This window comes from Lemur catta, chromosome 6 (genome assembly GCF_020740605.2).
Source record: "Lemur catta isolate mLemCat1 chromosome 6, mLemCat1.pri, whole genome shotgun sequence".
In the NCBI taxonomy this organism is placed as follows: domain Eukaryota; kingdom Metazoa; phylum Chordata; class Mammalia; order Primates; family Lemuridae; genus Lemur; species Lemur catta.
Genome location: NC_059133.1, coordinates 60,408,133 through 60,425,435, shown reverse-complemented (window position 1 = coordinate 60,425,435; position 17,303 = coordinate 60,408,133).

Genomic DNA, 17,303 nt, shown 5'->3' with positions numbered 1-17,303 from the left:
AAACAGGTGCAGGGAAAACACATTGCAGTTTGGAGAGCTGTTGTTGTTTAGTTGTAAAATGGTAGCTGTTTTAGGAGGTGAAAATACTGTTTCCAACATTGTCTGGTGCTGAACTTTGGCTCCTGAGTTATGAGTTACTACTTTGTCCCTGAGCAGAGTTGTTTTTCTATTCTCATTTCTGCCTATGAGAACTACTTTTATAAAAAATAATAGAAATACATCTTCATTTCTATGGGTATCAATAGATATATCCAAGTGACATGGAGATTTGTGAGCAGATTGGTCATTGACTCACAACTTCGCAGATTATCTTTAAACATAATGATAATGGTGATGAAAGCAACCATGATGATGAAGATAAATTAAATCTACAGCCCAAATTCGTCTGTCCTTGGAGTCACCCACTCAGCATAAGCCAGCATTATTGGAGAGCCTGTGGTGTGGGGGGCACACAGCCTGACTTGGCCCTCTAGCCATCTCTATGGTCTCTATGCTAAACATCAATTTTCATGTCTGATAAATAGGGAATATAAGAGTGAGACCATCTATAGTCAACGTTTGTTATTCTTTTTGGTTGTCCAATACGTGGACTTTCCTTCCTGTGTTTCAGGAGTGCTCTCAGTTTACAGCACCAGCTACTGCTCGTCCAGCCTCCCTTGCAATTAGGGTGCAGGCACTTGCCCCCAAAATGCAGGTCACTAGGGACTTCTCACAGGAGATGGTGGCCAAAGGACTGAGTTCCAGGGGCAGCAGTAGTGGCAGGGACAGCCATCCCAGTGGTGGCATTTGGTGTCCAGTATTGGAAGTGTTAGCACGATGGGCTGCCTTAGCCAATTCCTAGAGCAGCAATGGTCACCTCACCAAATGGTTCAGTTGTGTGATTTTAGGTGGTGCTCCTGCCTGTATAGCCTCAAAAGTGGTTCTCCAGCCCTTCTTATAATCCTATGAGCTGTCAGATATCCTTCTTAAATCAGCCTAAATTGGTTTCTATAGCTCACACTGCAAGTCGAGGTTGGCATACTACCTCCGAGAAGTGAATAATAAATAAGATAATACAAGGAAAGTGCTTGACACAGAGCATGACAGACACATAGTAGGTGCTTAAGGAATGCTATGTTAATAATAGCTATGGTAGTTGTAGTAAGAGTAACCAGAGATTAGACTTTGAAAATAGCCCTAAGGTGTTGTGAGCTGTCCAGGGAGAGATTTTGAAGGTAATTGCTGGGTGGAATCTATAAATGCAATCTTGGTTATCATAGAATTAACTGGACTTAGCCCAGCTTCCTCATTTACACATAGGGAAGGCTCAGGGACTTGGAATGGATTATTCAACACCACCAGTTAGTGAATGATAGAATTGAGCCAGAACCATGTTTTCTCACTTCTGAGCCTTTTGTTCTTCACCCCATACAGTGCCCCATGCTATTTCAATTTACGAATGTAACAGACACATGTGAATGGTGTGGGTTAGGTTCTGTGAGGAACTGGAAAACAACTATGGTAGTTGTTCCCATGATCATAGTTGAACCTGGTGAGGCAGAACATACACAAACCCAGAACAATCGGAGAACAGAGTAAAAGGGCACCGTACATGCTGGCCCTGTGGCTGCAAAACCACAGGCTGGGGCAGTCACTGCTGGCTAAAGCCAAGGAAAGTCTCAGGGGAAGGTGAGAATGGAAGCTGATGTGTGAGGTGACTTTTACCATCTAAATAAGGTGAAAGTTTTTGTGTTTTTTTTTAAAGTTTCAGGTAAAGCCAAATTTAGACATTTACTTGTGGGTTTACATATTTGTTTTTGAGAGGAAATCAGGATAGAACTTTTAAAAATACCATGAAAATTATAGGATATGAATTATAATGGCTAAATAAAAAAAGTTTTAAAATCTGTGCTGTAAACTCTGAGAGGGCTGTTCTGTTGATTGTTTGTCTTAACCATCTTTGGGAATTTAAGCCACATCCGCAATAAGTTGAAAGTGTCATTGAAAATATCTTCATGGCATTTTTGTATCATTTGGTGGTTTTTAAAGCACATTTATGTGCATGGCCTTTGACCCTGGTGACAACAATGAGACATAGGTGGGAGAGACATTTTTAAAATGTAAAGATGAGGAAACTGAAGTTCAGGAGGCTTAAATGGTTTGCTTGCATCATAAAACAAGTTGGTTTATTTAACAAAATTAAGTCCAGGTTTCTTGACTTCTAGTCTGAAATTCTATCTGCTGAGAAAAATTTTTTAAAAAATCCATGTGTCAAGCAACAACTTTGGAAACATTGCATATTGTCATAAAAGCCTCTATTTTAGTTTATTTTGCTCCTCATCTCAAAGCTGCTTTACCTGTGAACACAGAGGAATTCCCACACACATTGCCAATTCCAGATTGTCTAAATGATTGTTGTAAAATGCAACTATTGGGTTTCTGACTGCTGACTGTCTTGGGGACTCCAGGCTGCAGAGATGTCATGAACTGGATCTCACAGGGAGTCAAGACAGTCAATGAGCTTGACATTCCTTCTGGAGAGTGTTGACGTAGTAGTGAAAGTTTTTTGTTTTGGTTTGGTTTTTTAAAGATAGGTAATCCCACATATTCTAATCTGTTGAAAGGTGAAGAAAGTTACTTTTTCTTGGTAGCCAAAAGGGATGATGAGAAGAGGAATCTGAAACTTGAAATCTCCAATCCATAGTAAAGAGTGCCAAGAATCATATCTGTTTTTTTTTTATTTCAAATCCTTTCCTCCTTCCCCCTCTTCCTTCCTTCCTTCCTTCTTCCTTCCTTCCTTCCTTCCTTTCTTCCTTCCTTCCTTCCTTCTTCTCTTTTTCTTCCTCTTTTTCTTTTTTCACTCTTTCACTTATAAGAGTCTCCTTAGCCAGAAACTATATCCTGCTATGAAATAGTTTATTAATCCAGGTCTCATTTGATTTATATTTTCTGCAGGGTTTAACACTGTGTCCCCCTTCCCCACACACCTTCTTGAAACACTGTTTTCTTCAGGCTTTAACTCTCTTCTGGTTTTCCAACTAAACTCCTTTCTGTTCTTCCTTAATTCCCTTTCAACCTATGCTTCTCTACATGGGCATTATATGTTCTAATTCCCAACTGCTCATTCCTGGGACCTGTCCTCTTCTTGCTCTATACTTCATCCTTAGGCAAGCTCTATGACTAGGCTTGTATTCCCATCCATATGGATGAGACTTGGAAATTAAATTTCCTAGTCCACATCTCTCCTTCGAATGCCAGGTCAAGTATGTCGTCATATATCTACTGGGTCATCTCAAAAACATCTTAAGTTCAGCATGAATAAGACAAATTCATCACATTTCCTCCACCAATCCCCGGTATCACTTACTCTTCCCATATCTTGGTGAACGTAGTGGCATCTTGCAGTTGCAGCAACCCAGACATCATTCTCTTTCTCAAACCCATTCTCTAATCCATCAGCAGCTGTGACATTCCCCATATCCAGCCACTTCTTTCTATTTATGCTGCCACAACTGGTCCTAACTTCTGTCACCTTTCACCGTGACCATTGCAGAATCCTCCTCACAGCTCTGTCTGTATCTTTTCAGAATTCTACCATTGTCATGGGTAAACAGTGCAGTTCAAGTTGTGAAGATATTGACATAAAGAGCCTCCAATGTATTCAGGTCTGGGCACCTAAAAGGCACCTAGTGCATTCTTGTAGGATGTTGTACTTCCCCTGTAAGGTGAGTTACCTGTGTGGCCTTGGCTCCATTAACCTCAGTCTCTAGCCTCCCCTTCTTCAACTTCAGAGTAAGGGCCAGAGAAATCATGTCTTTGTAACAATATCAGGGACAAAATAAGCTGAAAGAAATAACTTTAACTGAGAACAGGCTGTAATAATTAGTGATACACAATTTCAATCTTAGCTCAAAGGATGGAGGGAGAAGAGAAACAATTACAGTAATTTTCATTTAACTTACAAATACAGATAAAGACATATACAATTATAGGTGTACGTATGCACAGTAAGAATATAAACACCCACATACACGCATTTTGTACCTGGGGCCCACCCAATTCAGGCCTGTTACATAGTAAATATTTGTTCAATGATTGAATGAAATAGAGCCAACTCCTTACCAGGTTTGAGCAAAATATTAGGTGTTTGTTTTTGTAGGTTGCCAGAAAATGAAATCAAAACAAAATAAATTTACCAGTTCATATGCATTCTTACAGAATTATTTTTCAAAATTATTCTAGGAAAACATTTATCCCTCAAAGTTCTTAGCATCAAACAGGGTTATGCTTCTTTAATTCCACTACCCAACTCTATCCCAGTCTAACCTAATATTCTAGTTGTGATCTCCAGCAGTAAGTATTACATTTTACCACTTTATGGATTAGGAAACTGAGACATTTGTAAGATTCAAGAGACTTCAGAAAAAGGCAAGTAATTGCTTACCAGGAAATTTCCCGTAAGTTTGATTTTCTGTACTAATAACATACCCTCAACTCAATGACACTATAAAAATATACAGTTAAAATGCAATATTTTTAAGAGTTCAGTTCTTCCTAAATTAACCTGTAGATTCAATGCACTCCCAATCAAAATTTCAGTAGGCTATTTTGTTAGAAATTGAGAAGCTGATTCTAAAATGGATATGCAAATGCAAATGACTAAAGCAATTTTTAAAAAGAAGAAAAAAGCTGGAGGTCTTCTATTACCTAACTTCAAGACTTATATAAAGCTAAGTAATTGAGACAGTGTGATATTGGTGGAAGAGTAGACATATAGATGAATGGAATAGAAAAACCCAGAAATAGACCCTTGTATTTGTGATCAGTAGATTTTTTACAAAGATAGCAATTCTATGGGGAAAGGAAAGTCTTTTCAACAAATGGTGGTGGAGCAACTGGATGTTTGTAAAAAAAAAAAAAAAAAAAGAATCTGAATTCTTACCTGAGATCATATAAAAAATAAAGCATAATATAAATTTAAAAGCCAAAATGATAAGAATTCCAGAAGAAAGCATAGAAGAAAGTCTTATTGGTCTTGGGGTAGGCAAAGAGTTCTTAGCTAGATACAACAATCATGAGCCATTAAAGAAAAAAATTATAAATTGGACTTTATTAAAATTAAAAGCTTTTGCCCTTCAAAAGACACCCTTAGGAAGATGAAAAGGCAAGCCATAGAGTGGAAGAAAATTACTGCAGTGCTATGTGTTAGTTATCTAGTGCTGTGTAACAAATTACCCCTCTAAACTTAGCAACTTAAGACAAATGTATTGTCTCACAATTTCTGTGGGCCAAAATCTGGGAGGTTGCAGTTAAGCTGCTGGTTGGGGTGAAGTCACCTAAAGACGCTTATGTGGCTATTGGCAAAAGATCCTTTCCACAGGCTGGCTGTCTGTCCTCATGACATGGCAGCTGGCTTCTCCCTGAATGAATAGCTCATGAGAGAGAGTGAGGGGGTGCACTGAAGACAGCAGCTGCATGGTCTTTTTATGACCCACTGTCTTGGAGTGACAATCCATAACTGGAGTATCCGAGAATCTGTGGACATACCTGTAAAATCACCACAATATATATCTTATAAAGAAATTGTATACAGAATAGACATAGAACACATACAACTCTATAATAAGCAAACAATTCTAACAATTCAAACCGAGTAAAAGAATTGAATAGACACTTCACAAAAGAAGATATTTTAATGTCCAATAAGCACATGAAGAGATGTTCAGTATCACTCACCATCAGGGAAATGTAAATGAAAACCATTATATGTCTATCAGAATGGCTAAAATTAAAAAGACTGAAAATTTTGACTAAATGTTGACTAGGGTGTGGAGCAGTTGTAACACATCATTGTTGGTGGGAATGTGAAAGAATATAACCACTTTGGAAAACCGTCAGTTTCTTAAAAGTTAAACAGATACTTAACATACAGCCTTGCCATCCCACTCGGAGGTATTTACCCAAGAAAAATAAAAAACATATGGTAGCATAAATGTTTGTACACTTATGTTCATAGCAATTTTATTCCCAGTAGATATTAATATGAGAACTGGAAATAACTCAAATGTCTTTCAATAAATAATTGAGAAATAAAGTGTGGTGCATCCATACAATGGAGTACTACTCAGCAATTCAAAGGAACAAGCTACTAATACACAAAACAACATGGATGAATCTCAAAATCATCATGCTAAGGGAAAGATCCGACACAAAAAGAGTACATACTATATAAGTCCAGGTATGTAAAATTCTAGAAATGTAAGCTAATCAATAGTGACCAATACGGATAAGTTTTGGCCTTGGGCTGTGGGTAGAAGAAAGAATAGAGTACAAAAGAACATGAGGTATCTTTGGGGGCTGGTGGACATGTTCCACATCTTGATTGTTGAGGTGATTTCAACAGTGTATACATTTGTTTTTTGTAGTTGAGTAGTATTCCATGGTATACATATACCACATTTTATTAATCCACTCATGTATTGGTGGGCACTTGGGTTGTTTCCACATCTTTGCAATTATGAATTGTGCTGCCATAAACATTCGAGTGCAGATGTCTTTATTATAGAATGTCTTCTGTTCCTTAGGGTAGATGCCTAGTACTGGGATTGCTGGATCAAATGGTATTTCTAGTTTTAGCTCTTTGAGATATCTCCAAATTACTTTCCACAGGGGTTGTACTAATTTGCAGTTCCATCGGCAGTGTAAGAGTGTTCCAATCTCTCCACGTCCTCGCCAGCATTTGTTGTTTTGGGACTTTTTGATAAAGGCCATTCTCACTGGAGTTAGGTGATATCTCATGGTGGTTTTGACTTGAATTTCCCCAATGATTAGAGATGTTGAGCACTTTTTTATATGTTTTTTGGCCATTATTGTGTCTTCTTTTGAAAAGTTTCTGTTCATGTCCTTTGCCCATTTATTACTCACAACTAATGGAGACGGAATACACTATATGGGGAAGGGCAAGCTTGTAGCCTTGGCTTGGGTGAGGCAATGGCATTATATGTAACCAAATGTTTGTACCCCCATAATATTCTGAAAAGAAAAAAAAAGAAATGATAGATACATAGAACAAACTCTGTAAGCTAATGTCATAAAAAATGTAAAAGAAAAAAAGAGTGTATACATTTGTCAAAACTCATTGATTTGTTTACCTTAAATGGATTAAGTTTTTGGAATACAAATTATAATATATCCCCAAAAAGTTTACTTTTAAAAGGAACATAGTGGAAAAACTAAAAGTCAATAGTTTTCCATCTTTAAAACTGTGGAATGTTACTTTCAATGAGTATGTTCACCATTTGTGTAATTTGTGGCTTGGTGAAACATTTAAATGACCTAATTTTTAGTGGTTTTGTCTGCGAAATGTGTGTATTTGGCAGAGCTGTAATCAAATGGGAGAGGGAGGGAGAGTTTGTCCTGTAGGATTAGGCAATCTCTGAGGCTCCTTCCAGTTGTCACATAATCCTGTCTTCTGTCCCTGTGTGGACAGGAGGGCAAGCCTTGGAATTCAATTCTGGCTCTGTTATTTCTAGCAGTGTTGCCCTGGGCAAGTTACTAAGTCTCAGTTTCCTCAAAGGTAAAATAAGGATAATATACCTGCATTGAAATGAGTAGGCCTATAAAACACTCAACACATAAAGAAGGTACAGAGAAGGTGTTTAATAAATATTCATTTTTTCCCTTTTCGCTTCAGGAAAGTTTTAACACAATAAACTTTGAAATTATCGGTCCTAAGAAAATTAGTGATTTTCAGGAGCATTGAAATATTGGCAAAATCTGTATCTTTTGACTATATAGACAAAGTGTAAGTGGCAAACTGATTAGTAAAATATACATCTAAGGAGAAAAGTAAAAATAAGCCTTAATCCTTCTTTTGTTTTAAATCGGTATTTCAAATTCCAAAGGGAGACAAATGACTTCTTAAAAATGCACTGTAATATATCTATAATCATTTTATTAACAAGCATAATTTAAAAAATGGAAGCTGTAAGATAGTCATTTATTAGGGCCTTAATCCACAAAACTATACAGGAAACTTAAAGCACATGTGCATTGCTAGACTCAAAACAAAATAGAAGCTCAGTGACTGTTACACCATCCATTTTACCTCCATTGATGCTTTCGGTTTAATTTTTTTAAATCAAATTGGTGAATATTATCTATTCCTTTCCTGCTTTAAAATAAATATGAGCTGCATAATGTTTGCATTGGAAAAGCAAGTATTGTACATAGAGTGAAAATGCAAGAAAAAGAAATAGAAAGTTATCTTCCTGTCTTATTTAAAAGAGGGAGTAAGAAAAGGGGGTAATTTGCTTGTGTTTGGATTTTTTTGTTTTTATGACAGTTCGTTCACTATTTTACCCAAGAATTTCAAATGCTAAATAGGAATGTGTTTTCATCTCATCAATCAGAGCATGCAGCTAGGAATTTGTTTTTGCTAGTTGGTGCAATAGCTGACTGCCAGTTATATGAAGATACATTTAAACCTACTAAATAGAAGTAAGTGTTCCTTAAAAACAAATTAAGCTGTCACCAAATAATTCACTTCTGGAAGTAAACAGTGAATGCTTACTTTGTGCAGTTTGTGATTGACCTGATGTCTCCCTGTTTCTGCCCCATCCTCCACTCCTTTCTCGTGTCATTTCCTTTCATTCCACTTTTCCTTTTTAGATTACATGCTCCCTGCTGGTGGGGGTTGGGCAGTGTATTGCCAAGGGGCACCTGCACGTGTGAATGCCCTATCCACGAGTGGCATTCAGTGTGGAGTGACAACTGGCTGGAAGCCCAACTCCTTACCATATAGAGTATTTGATGTATATCATGTCTCTGGTCTTCTTATTACTCTCCTTCCCATCTAGATAGGAAAGAGATGCTGGAAATGAGTGTGAGCAGAGTTTAGGACCCTGCCTAGGGCACACAAACAGGCAGTGAATACTTGTCATCCAAGACCCTGACTGCTTGGAATTTTTTCTGCTGGTAAGCACAATCGTAGTGGCGAATGCCCATGAGCCGGAAGCCTCCTGTAGGTTCAGGGAGCTGTTTCTCCCTGAGTTCAGAACATAAAAAAAATGCGTATTCAACTTGTCCCTTTCCAGCTTTTCCAACAGAGTGAAAGTTATATCTTGGTCCCATCTCCTGAAACATCAAGAGAGAATTTAGTGACTCAGCTCTGCAAAGATGTGACTTTCTCCCTCTGAGGCTGAAAATGGAGTGGCCAGTCTGGAAATTTGAGCTTTGTGATGTTTGCCTCAGCCTCTAAGAAACATGCAATGAGCTTTGTGTAAATAGAAAGCTGAATAACTCGTTGTGTCTGGGATGGGGTAGGCGTGGAGCGGCCTAGAAATGAGAGAATAGACTAGATGACCCTTCAGATTCTCCTGCCTTTTATTTATGGGTCCTTGGCAGGACATTCCAGGCTCTCCCCACATTGTCCCCACATTGTCTGCCCAAACTCATGACCCTGGCTTTCTCATGTAAAACTTCTATTTTTGGTAACTTGAGATTTTAATAATAGTAGCCTGTTCTTCAACTTCTTTGTCCTCCATACAACTTATTTATTTATTCAACAAATATTTATTGAGGCTTGCTCTGTGCCAGGGACTGTTCTGGGTTTGGGGAATCCAGTAGTAAACAAAACAGGCAACATTTCCTGCTCTGTGGAGTTTACATTCTAGTGGAAGAAAAAAAAAGTAAAGAAGATAAATAATTAAATTATAAAGAGTAGATAGTGATAAGTATTGAAGAGAAACTCTGTAGTGGGAAAAGGTAATAGGAGATTTTAGGGGACGGCAAGCCTTGAGATTTTAGATAAGATAGCCTGCGAAGGCCCCACGGAGAGGGTGGTTTTGGGTAAAGACCTGAAGAAAGTGAAGACAGGTGAGCTGTATGCACATCTAGGGGAAGCATTTCAGGCAAAGGGAACAGCATGAGCGAAGTCCCTGAGGTGAGAACATACAGTTTTGTCTCTGTGCGTTTGCATTCCACATACTCGTTTCCTGTCACACCTCTCTGTCTTCCACATTGTACTTCCTTTAAGACTTCCCCCTCTCTCTCCCCTCCTCCTCTTCTCTGTCTCTCTCCTTCTGTCTCTTGCTTTGTTTTTTCCATAAGGGCTTTTGCATTCAGTATTTGATACCTTCCTACTCCAGATGCTTGAAGCACTACTTTGGTTTGTACCAGCTCTGAAACGCTCAGGGGAGGCTGCCTTCCTAGTTCAGCTGTGTCTCTGTGTGCGTGTACCTGTCTGTCTAACCCAAGTGCAGCCCCTGAAGGGCTGGGGCCGTGTGTCCTCAAAGGGACAACAGAGAGCAGGGGTTTAACGTGTTTCTTAATACCATTGCTGCCTTTAAACTGTAAGGATGTGGCATTCCACCTCACACTGAGAATTGTGGTTGCGTGACATTTTAATGATTAGTCTCTTTCAGAGTCTCCGGTAATGTGTCCAAAGGCCCTAGATCATTCTGGCTTGGGAATGCTTTTTTCTTTACCATCTGGCAAATCTTAAACAATGATCAGAAACTAAAATCTGGAGAATTTCACTCCAGAAACAACTTTGAGCTGGCTGTGACTTTCTGGTGTGCTCTTTTGAAAAAAATTGTGAAGGCTTTACTACGGACGGTTTTCATAAGCAGTGTGCCACGAGGATTTGTTTTTACACCATAAATGCCATTTTACTCTTCTTTGATATATTGATATCTTTATGTATACACAAAGGTATACATTTTGCAGTTTATATGTATGTACATGTTATATATGTTATGACATCATATATCATTAAAAATTATTTGGAATAAATAAGTACTAAATATAAATAATATTATATGAAAATCAGCAGCAAAGAGATTGAACTCAAGTAACCATCAGGCAAGCACTATTAAACCATGTAAACTATTAGATGCACTATTAAACCATGTAAGCTAGTAAAATGAAACATTAGACATATTTTGATAGTTTCATTTTATTCTTAACAAAAGGAAAATTTAGGTTTAAGAAAAAAGTCTTTTAGTTTAAGACACAGGTGTTTGATGGTTAAAGTCTTAAGTCTGGGCTTTTCGTGTCTTCAGAGCAGTTCCAAATCTTTCCTTTACTCTAGCCATTGCTGCAATGGACTCCTCCATGTGGTCTTTGTGGCTGGTCATCTTCACTCTCCTCCTTGCAGCCGTGAGCTAAACCTCCATCAGGAGAACCCTTTTCCACAGCCATAAGGGGAGAATCCTATTGGCACTTTCAAAAATTTGTGCCATAGAGAGTACGAAGAAATCTTTAGGTAGGTAAAGACGCTTATTTTCCAGTAAGTGATCCTTGGGATTGGATGCCCAGTTGAAGATATTTCAGTGAAGTCATGTCAGGAAATGATGCTCATCAAGTTCAGCCCTGTGCTTAGGATGCCTGCATTGTTTATACACTGGATTCCTAGAGCATTATCTCACACCAACCATTATCACTTCACTACTACGTCAGTTCCCTCATTAGTTACCCTTGAACTTTCCCTGAAATGAGGGACTCACCTGTCCCCTGTTCACTTCATCCATTCATTTAACCAATCCTTATTTGCGTCTGTGATATGCACTGGGGCCATAGCAAAGATGAAATGACAGCTTCTGCTCTCAAAGACACATAGGCTACAGGAAAGACAGGCAGACAATTCTAACACAATATAATAACCACTATGATGGATGTGTGACCAATGGAAGCAGAAAGAAAAGAATGATTAAGCCTGTATATGGGAGACCCAGGGAAGGTTTTTCCAGAAGAAGCAGTAATTTAGCCAAAATGAAAAGTAAGTAGGAATTTTTCAAATGAGAGGAAGTTTGGACGGTAGGGAATTTCAGGCAAGGAAGTACAGGCTGGCTTACCCAAGGAGGAGTAACCTGTTTGGGATGGCTGTGGCTCAGCACACTGGGAAGGAAGCAGGATGAGTATGCAGATATTTCTTTTGAATGACACAGTATGTTTAGATTTTATCTTATAGGGAGGGGAATAATGGAAAAATTTTAAGGAGGGTAATGATAAGAACATTTGCATATGAGAGAGAATTATTTTTAGCATTTGGAGGTTGGATTTCCAGGAAAGGGTGGAACTAGAGGCCAGGAGACTAGTTAATGGTTGACTGCTACTAGTAATAGATGTGCAGTTGGATTCAAATCCAGATGGCCTGGCTGCAAAGCAGGAGGCCTCAACCACTATCTAGGATGCCTCTCTTGCACAGAGTTCATGACTAGAGGGTTCAGAGGTCAGTCTACTTGGGTTCAAAATCCTGCTTTGACCCTTAGGAGTGGTGGGACTATTGAAAGATCACTTAATCTCTCTTTCCCTCAGTTTCCTTATTGTAAAATGGGGAAGAATACAAGTGTAATGCTAACCTCATGATGTGTGTGTGTGTGTGTGTGAAGATTAAGTGGATAAATATTTGTAAAGTTCTAATAAGAGTGCTTGGCCTACAGTAAGCATTCTGTAAACTTTGGCAGTGATGATGATGTGGGCAACGGTACCCACAGCAGGTCCCCCTGGAGGGAGCTCAGCTGGATTGCCCATTTCCAGAATTTGTTAGAACCGATCACTTACTCTGCATAGGAAAGTGGAGTCATTTCTCAAATTCTCCTAAGTCTGACCTTGACACAGTGTGTTGGCAGTGAGGTTTTCAGTAAGTTTCCAGAACACTAGGTACCCCCATATTCAGGAGCAAAATTGAGCTTTTCCAAAATGCAATATAAATGACCACAGGATTATCTCTTGTTGCAGGGGTCTCAGGCATTGGCTTGCATCAGAAACACCTGGAGGATTTGTTAATAAAACACAGATTTCTGGGCTCCACCTCCAGAATGTGTGATTCAATAAATCTGGAGCAGAGATGAGGAATTTGCTTTTCTAACACATTCCAAGGTGATGCTCATGTTGCTGGTCTGGTCCAGGTCCACACTTGGAGAACCCCTGCCCTGGTGCATGTGCTGTTGCCCTGCATGAGAGACAGTGACTGAGACACAGCATTCCTGGCTTCCTGCTGTCTCCCAGACCCTCTACCGAGCAGCCCTGGCTTCCCTCACTGTTTCAGGTGCGCTGGCGCTTCAGGCTCCCAGGGTGGATCTCTTTTCTTCATCTGTACAACCAAGAGACTGAACCAGATCCCAGGGCCCCAGGCCTGCTGAATCAGAATTCAGACTTCAGATCCTGGCAGGAAAGATGAGAACATCAGGAGCTGATCTTGTGTAATCTTGCCATTCATCTCCCTATTGCTCCACTGGAATCACTTGCTGGTGAAGTGTCTGTCTATGGTTCTGTGTTTTTGAAGAGAACAGGCAACTCTCTCTTTTTCAGTTGTGATTTCAACCTTCCATCTCATAATAAGCTAGGTTAAAGAATCACAAACCAAAGGTTGTCACCATCGCTAGTTAATCTGGATGATTGCAAAATGAACTATTTTGACAACTCAACGATTCTGATAACTGCAGTCAGCCCGGGTGTCATGTGTCTATGCGTCATTCTCTAACTCTAATTTCCAGGATCTGGCTCCTGTCACTTGGCACACTTGTTGGCTGCACCTGTCTGCAATGCTAGGCTATAGGAGGAGTCCACGGAAGGAAAGGCTGATGAAAATGACTGGGCAATTTTGGGGATGAGATAAAAGGAGAAAGGTAAGACCCAGAGTTGGCAAGTAGGCTCCATAGCATTTTTGAGACGGGGCAGGTAGGATTTCAATGGCATGTTACATAACCACTCTCCCAAAGGGCAGCATGTACATTTCAGTGGCAGAAAAAGAAAAGCACTCTATTCTGCCATGGTTAATTGTTAATTCAAGTGTTGCTTTATCATATTACATATTTCTGGTTACATCCAGTGACTGTCCTAAGGAAATCCTTAAGTATTAAGTTTTTGAACTAAATAATCTTTTTTTTACCCAAAAAAGCATGAAAGCTCAAATTGAATCCTAACAAATATTTTTTTCCATTAAGACTGATTAGAATATCTCTTTTTGAGGCTTTCAAATATATTAGAATAATAAAAATAAACATTAATCTTAGCTACATACTGGTGACAGTGGCGGATCATCTCTATTCAGTGTGGCAAATACCTACGGAGCTCCTGCTAGGTCAGGGTATAGCGCTAGGCCCTGTGGAGATGAAAAATATGTTCTTGCCTTTTTACCATGTATAAGGGGATAAAAAATTACACATTTATAATGCACACTGAACGTTTAAAATATCTTGAGACATACAAAATGCTACGAAGGCTGAGCAGAGGGAGTGCTCTTCTCTGGCTGTGGGGATTTAGAGGGATCCTGAGGGCAGGGCCGGAGGATGGGATTTTGACAGGAGTGGCTGGGGGAAGGGCCATCTGCTCCGGAGTCCAGGGAAGGCAATGTTTAGGCTCAGTGCAGAGTCACTGCAGGACAACTATGATTCTTGAAACACTTCTTCTCCTTCCCACCAGAGGCTGTCTACTGACGCCCACAGACGTCCTGTCTTAGAGGAAGTGCTATGCCTCAGAACTCACTCTGTGGGAAATGAATGAAAGGCCGCCGCGGTGGCCAAGCTGCAAGATGGGTTCATTTCCTTCCTTCTCTTATGCCCTCCTTAAAACATTCCAAGTTTCAAAGTTGCCATTTTGGGAGAGAAACTCGCTTTGGCTCTTCCAACTCAGCAACGCTGCACATCTGCTAGGGTTACGATAAACCTAGAAATGTTGGGCTTCTGCCATCTCTTGAAGTGGGGAGGTGAGGCAGTGTGTGGGAATGTGATTGGGAGTTTTATATTTAGGGGGCGGAAGGCATTGGCCACACAGTGCAAGGATAATACCAGCAAAAGGATGTGGGGTACAGGGCCCCGCAAGGCTGAAGCAGAAATATTGAGGTTGCTCTTTGGAAGTGCGGTTGGTCTGATAAGCATGATATGACAAACATTTTTGCTATGCAAATTAAAGTTTAAGAGATTTTCCTTTGTAGTATGTGTGTGAGATTTGGCAGTAACTCAGGAATTTCTGTGTCCCATGAAAGTGGGGAATGAGATTGTTTCTGGCCATTCCCAAACAGGAGTGAGGCAGTTTACACAAGAAATGGTTCACAAGATAAGTCTCAATGCTCGAAAAACTTGTTCTTTTCATCCATATCACCAGAAAGACACTGAACAGCACATTTCTGCCTTCAAGCCAATTCCTAGTGCATGCAGGAAAGCACCTGAATGTTGGACACTGTGTCAGAAAAGGTGGTGAACTCTCCTCTGAGGTTCAGATGGGGACAGGGATAAGTGTGCATTCTCCAGAGAAGACTCCAGGGATCATTTGGAAGGGGAGAAATTATGGGTCATGCTTTAACACCTCAAGGTCATGGACATTTCTCATATTTATGTGATAAAGTCTTTATATCTAAATTGGTTTTTCTATGTACCTCTTTGTTACTTCTTTAAAACAAGAAAGTGTAAAAGTGTAATTTGTGTAGTCTTGTTTAGTAGGATATGTCATTAGGAGTCCTCCATGGAGGTAGAGTGATTAAGAAACAAAAAGAGAGGATGCTACCAGACACCAGTCCCTTCCCATGAACTCTTCCTGCGCTTCACCTTAAGACTTAAATATACTCTCGAAGCTTCATTTAATTTCCCGTGCAAACATACAGTGTCAGTGCTGCTTTTTTAAAAATCTTTATTAGTTTATTTTTACTAATATGGATAGTGACTTTGGAAATTATTTTGTTTCACTCTAAGATGCTGGGTTTTTTTAAAAATAGACTTTTTAAGAGCCGCTTTAGGGAAATTGAGTGGAAGATACAGAGTTTATCATAGGCCCTCTGTCCCCACACATGCACCATTTCCCCATCATCAGCATCTCCTCTGCATTCCCACAGAGCAGTGCATTTGTTACAATCGATGAACACACACCATTATCACTCAAAGTCCATAGTTTATATTAGGGTTCACTTTTGTTGTACTTTCTATGGGTTTGGACAAATGTATAATGACATAGTCACTATTATAGCATCAGAGTAGTTTCACTGCCCTAAAAATTCTCTGTGCAACACCTGTTCATCCTTCCCTCCCCCCGACACCTGGCAACCACTGATCCTATTACTGTCTCCATAGTTTTGCTTTTTATACAATGTCATATAGTTGGAGTCATACAGTATGTAATCTTTTCAGATTGGCTTCTTTCACTTAGTTACATGCATCTAAGATTCCTCCATGTCTTTTCATGGCTTGATAGCTCATTTTGTTTTAGTGCTCGATAATATTCCATTGTCTGGATGTACCACATTTTATTTATCCGTTCACCTACTGAAGGATATCTTGGTTGCTGCTGAGTTTTGACAATTACAAATAAACCTTCTATAAACATCTGTGTGTAGGTTTTTATGAACATAAATTTTCAACTCTTTTGGGCAAATACCAAGCATAGTGATTGCTAGAATGTATGGTAAGAGTATGTTTAGTTTTCTAAGAAACTGCCAAACTGTCTTCCAAAGTGGCTATGCCATTTTGCATTCCCATCAGCAATGGATGAGACTGCCTGTTGCTTCACATCCTTGCCAGCATTTGGTGTTGTCAGCGTGCTTTCTGGATTTTTGCCATTTAAATAAGTATATGGTGGTGTCCATTGTTGTTTTAATATGCATTTCCCTGATGACATATGACATACAGCATCTTTTCACATGCATATTTGCCATCTGTGTACCTTCTTTGGGGAGGTGACTGTTAAGTTCTTTGGTCCATTTTTTAGCTGGAGTATCTGTTTTCTTATTGTTGAGTTTTAAGAGTTCTTTGTATATGTTGAATGACAGTACTTTATTTGAAATGTCTTTTCAAATATTTTCTCTTCGTCTATGGCTGTCTTCTCATTCTTTTGACAGTATCTTTCACAGAGAAGAAGTTTTTAATTTTAATGAAATACAACTTATCAATTCTCTATTTCATGGATTGTGCTTTTGGCACTGAGATACAAAGTGGTGTTTAGCTAAAAAGTCATTGCCAAACCCAAGGTAATCTAGAGTTTCTCCTATGTTATCTTCTAGATGTTTTATAGTTTTGCATTTTACATTCTGGTCTGTTATCCATATTGAGTTCATTTTGTGAAAGAGGTAGTGTCTGTGTCTAGATTGATTTTTTTATATGTTGCATGTTCAGTTGTTTCAGCATCATGTTGCAAAGCTACCTTTGCTACACTGTATTGTCTTTGCTCATTTGTTGTCAAAGATCTGTTGACTTTATGTGGGTCTATTTATGGGCTCTCTATTCTGTTCTATTGATCTGTTTGCCTATTCTTTTGCCAATACTACATTGTCTTAATTACTGAAAATTTATAATAAGTGTTGAAGTCAGGCAGCGTCAGTCCTCTGACTTTGT